Here is a 5,336-nt window from a genome sequence, read left to right as displayed (position 1 = left end):
AAAGGAGAGGATTTTCTTCCTTGCTCTATGTCTTCTTCCCTTTCTCAGATATTAAGCTCCTGCCCTTGGGCAGACCCACTAACAGGTGCCATGACACTGGACAACCCGTTCCCACGATCCTGGAGCTGATGGCCTCGTGGGGGAGGCCGACCCTGGACAGATCGGGGCGCTGACATGACAGGGAAGAGCAGGAACATGCAGCTGGTACTAAGAGGACATACCCGAGGGAGAGCATCGGGGAGGGCTCTCCCGGAGTGAAGGACAGTAAGAGGGGAGAGGGGCAGTGGAAGGAAGAACTCCTCTGCTGGGGAGACATCACGGGCTTGTCAAGGGCCCTCGAGTCTAGAGCCCGAGATGGGCCCTGGGGACAAGAAACGGCTGGCGAGATGGCCTGGGGTCACCCCGTCAAGGGCATTATGATCACAAACCCAGTGCTCTGCTCCCCAGTCATTGGTGACAAGTCCATCTGTTAAAACGTTTCAGTGGGTGCGCCCTGCGGCGTTCACAGCTTCGCAGAGCTTAGAAATTCACACAGGGACACACGTCTCCTTTTTTTCAAGCTTCAGGATTAAGCACAGAACTAAAAGGGAGCAGACCTCAGAGGAGTGCTGGCGCCTCCTTCTGTCCCACGGCGATTCATTCGAGCTTCCACGCCCATATTCATTCTAATAACGCGCTCAGACTCCGGGTTTTCTGAGCCCATCACCACATCATCTGCAAATACTCAGTTTTGTTTTTTCTTTCCAATCCTCACACTTTTTATTTATTTGTTTGTTTCTCACTGTGCGGGCCCGGAGGTCTGGCACATACCGCAGACGCAGAGGTGGTGGCGTTTTGGCCACGTTTCTGCCGAGAGGGGCGGGCTGGGCTGCCGGGGTTCGCGCTTAGGAGTGTTTATCACAGGCTTTTGGTAACACCGTTATGCCAAGTCCCATCCACCCTAGGAGGTGCAGCAATATTACAGTCAAATATTGACCCTCTTGTTGTTGAGATAACATATGCTTTTTATCCTTTAATCTATTCATGTGGTGATTTGCATAAGTAGATTTTCTAAGTGAAGGCAATTTCCATTCCTAGCATAAATTCCACGCTGCACGCGGCACAGCGCAGAATGCTTTTTATATTTTGCTGCTGCTTTTTGCTGATCCACTGTGTCGAGGGTCTGCCTCTATGTCGACGGGTGGGATTGGCTTGTGATTTTCCCCTTTCCATACACTTCCAGTCTCGAGTAGTTAGCGCTTACCAGTCTCACCACCTGCAGACTCTGTTGTTTAAAATGTCATTGCACTTTCAACTCCAGGATGCTACTCTGGCCTTCAGAAATACTTGAAATGTCGTCTACCTTTAAAAAACGCCAGGGCAGGACGCTTGTTCTTAGCGCCCCCTCTGACTTGCCTCGAAGTCCCTTTCTGTGTCTTCTCTTTTTCTTCTTGATCGGGTTTGCTTCAAGCTGTCCATAATGTCTTTTTAAAGGTCCACATTCAGTTTTATTGGTCTGTGATGATGTCCACTGTGTGGACACACCCACTGACCTATCCACTCACCGATGCTGGACACTTAGGTCCTTCCAATTTTTGTGTATCACAAAATTGCTGTGAACATTTGCATGCAAACCTATGGGTGAAACTGTGCTTTTGTTTCTCTTGGATGAAAATACCTAGGATTGAAATGGCTGAATTTAAGGAGTTGCCAAGATATTTTCCAAGGCGGCTGTGCCATGGTCATTTCCACCAGCTCCGGTGAGAGTGATGCTGCTCTGCATTTGCTCCACGCCCTTTCCGACACAAACTTTGTCATTATTTTTGCTCTGAACAGTCAATTATCTTTTGAAAAGATTTAAATGCAGTTAAAAATATGAACCCATGAAGTGACTGTTGCCATCTAGACTTAACTTTCGTGTAGCCTGGATCAGCGGGGTGAGCAACTCAACTTTTGCGTGTCTGAAAGAACCTACATATCACCTTCGTGTTAGACAGGAGCTAGTCACTGGGTTAGCCATTCTAGGCAGGCAGGTGTTTTCTCTTTCTGTATTTGAATGATGTTGCCTTTCTATATTTTCACTTACATTGTTTCCGAAGAGAAACCTGCTGATATTATTAACTCTGTTCCTGTCACATATGGTTTCTCCCTCACGGACTGCATTTAAGATTTTCTCTTTATCAGTCATTTTAGGCAATCTATTTTTTATTTTTTTAAAGATTTATTTTACTTTTTATGCATATAAGAACTGGGGTGTAGGCCAGAGGTGCAGGGGGTGAGAGGATTCACCAGAGTCAGAGCGGGGAGCAGAACAGGCAGATCTACTGAAATCCACTGCTGAGGGGAGCAGCGGGGAGACAGGAGAGGTCTGCTGTGCCATGTGGGTCAGCTCCCTGGCCGGGGATGGAACTCGAACTTGTGCTGCAGTGGCTGCTGATAGCTTGATAACACTGAGACTAACTCCTGTGCCACTAGGGAGGCCCTTCAGTCAATTTAATTACAAAATACCTCGGTGTAGAGTTCCTTCATTTTACACATGCTTTAAGTTTGTTGAATTTTAAGGACCTATGGGTCTCTAATTTTCACCAAATTTGGGGAAGATTCAGCCATTATGTCCTCAAATGTTTTCTGACTTTGCCTCTTCCTTGACCTCCAATATACATGACCTCCCCATTTGATGTTTTTCTATAGTTAACTAACATTCTACTCATTTTCCCCATTTTTTTTCCTCTCTCTTTGTTTCATTTTGAATTCAACGTCACAGAGAGAAACTTTCCTCTGCAAGGTCTTACCTATTAATCGCAGTACATTTTCAACCCATTTCAGTGTTTCTGTTTTGACTTTACTAAATGGGTAGAAAATGAATGGTGTAGGGTAAGTGATGAAATAGTCAAGCTTTTGCACCGCTGGCCTCTGTGGCTATCATCTGTGGCCTTGAATGCAAGAGGAGCTTGGGAGCATGGGTTCGGGGCACACGGGCCTGATGGTGGAAACCTGGAGCTGGTGTGGGCATGCGCGTGTGTGCACACCTGAGCCTGGAGGCTGTGGATCTAAGGGCTGCATCACTCACACAGAAAACAGCTACAGCAGAGAACAGCTACGGGAGGATGAGTGGCTAGAGAGAGGCAGGACCATGAGATAACACCAGAAAAAGCCCAAAGAGTAAAGATTCACTGGGCTTGGAAGGCCTGCAGTCTCCCACCCCTGTCCCCAGCTGGGCCCCTGCCCGCTCTAGGCCTGGTTGCTGCATTGCAATGGCTCTGGATTTTATTTCGGGGAGTCATTCTAACATAAGCCTCACTGAGGGACTGCCCCTCACCACCTGAAAGGTCCTAAGTGAAGGCACCATGTCCAAGGAGGTCGGCTGTGTTCATGGCACAACTGCCAGAATAACTCCTCGAACATTCCTTTGCTCATACAGTGGAGTCTCTCCATCAGAAAATACCACTGTCCAGAATTGTGGGATGAGAACTTGGCAGTAGGAGGGGGTTCACACTACTTGTGAAAATATCTCTGATTCTAATTAATCTCTGGATTTGTTTATATAACAAGATCTAAGTGGATCTTCAGAAATGAGTCCTCACAAGAAGTTCCCAAAGCCTTGGTGGTGGTGGTTTCTCACAAATCCAACTCCTGTCCTTTTTCCTACCCCCACCCTTCCCCTACCTGAACCCTGCCTGCCCTTTACCTCTGCTGCCCAACACTAAGCTACTCCAGAAAGGAAAGATGTGCTTTTAAGATACGTTTCTTAATTTTCTGGTTTGCTATGCTCGTGTGTAACTATGTCTCAGAAACACATGGAGGGGTAAGACATTGATTATGACTACATAGCTTAGGAAACAAGCGCGGTATAAATAGTAAAGGGCTCTTTATCTTGATTTAGGAAATGTCACCACATTGGCTATGATTAGCCTGCGCTGTGGGGGGACCTGCCTGGCATTCTTCTTCGCATAAAGTCATACAGCTCCAAATGTCAAACAACTTCCTGCTTAGTCCCATTTGTGACTCAAGAATAAATAAGTCTGTCAATTGATTTTAGAGATGGAAGAAATTATAGTCCTTTCCACGCATGCAGCCTACAGAGTGGCTTGGCTTAACTCCAGCACTTGTAGCCCCAAAACCTGGTCCTCACAGGCAGGCACTGAGAGGAGGGCAAGAGTGGTGCTGTGTAGACTCTGGAGAGGGCAGGGAAGAGAGGGCTGTCCCTCTCCATGGAGGCGGTGGACAGAATGGGGGCCCTGTCCACAGGTGGGGCATCCCCGGGTGTTTTAGGGGAGGAAAGATGGAGGTCTCCATGGTGGATGTCCAGGAGGCCAACTTTTCTCTTTTGACATCTTTTAGCAAATTGTCAAGGCCCTGACAGTAGGTGTTCCCAGGGGTGCTGGCTGTGAGCGTGTGAGTTGCCAGGATGGCACCATGACCTGGGGCATCGCACACCCTCCTTGGGTCAGGGTCTGGGAGCTCCTGGCCTCACAGATCTTGACTAACTCTGGAAAGTCTCTTACATGCGAATGGAACTTCCAAGGGCAGCAAATGCCTGAGGTGACTCCAGGAGCAATCGTCTTAGAAGGTGGGCCTCGATGTGGTTCTGTTGCTTCCAACCCTGTCCTTAGGTTGCCACATATGGCTGACACTCTGTTCCACCACGCTGTCGGTCTAAGTTGCCCTTCCTACTAATTGCTGCTGAAAAATGATCAGAACACCCAGATTTCAACAGTCCTCCCACAGGACTTGGCTTCTCATCAGAAAGAATGTGACAGAAGTCTTAGCAGTGACATGTTTTCAGCTTTATTGAAATTTTTTCTTACAAAAAGGCCTGATGTATTTTAGGCCAGGCCTAATTTCCTCTAGTCCCTGAAATACAGGTCCATGGTTATTTCCATGCCCTCTTAAGTAGGATTGTAAACCAGTAGACTTTTATTTTAAGGTTCAAACACTCATCGCTGTTGTTTTCATTTGATGGAAAACAAGACTTTTTTTTTCCTCCCCAAAGACCAACTTATATGGGTCCTCCTTACTGGGGCAAGTGGGTGTTTTCCAGAACCATCTTAGGAATTTATTGCATTCAATGTGATATCTCTCCACCTGTAGCATTTTCTTCTTTAAATGCAAACTTTGCGATGCGCGGAGCCAACGGGGAAGAGCGCTCTGTCTACATGCGCGCACGTGCGTGGTCGGCCCGGGACAAGAGAGGCACGGGCCCTGCGTGTTGCCTACACATAGCAATGGCAGAAAGAGTCTCTGGTCACTAGGGCATTAATGAATATCGAGTATATTGTAAGCAAAGAACAACCAACAGCACAGACTAGTTTAGGATCTTTGCTGGTCTGCATCGGGGGAGCCCCAGACAAGCTGCT

This window comes from Talpa europaea, assembly GCF_964194135.1.
Source record: "Talpa europaea genome assembly, chromosome: 4".
NCBI classification, from domain to species: Eukaryota; Metazoa; Chordata; class Mammalia; order Eulipotyphla; family Talpidae; genus Talpa; species Talpa europaea.
The sequence above is the reverse complement of the archived record's forward strand: the minus strand, read 5'-3'. Positions refer to the sequence as shown.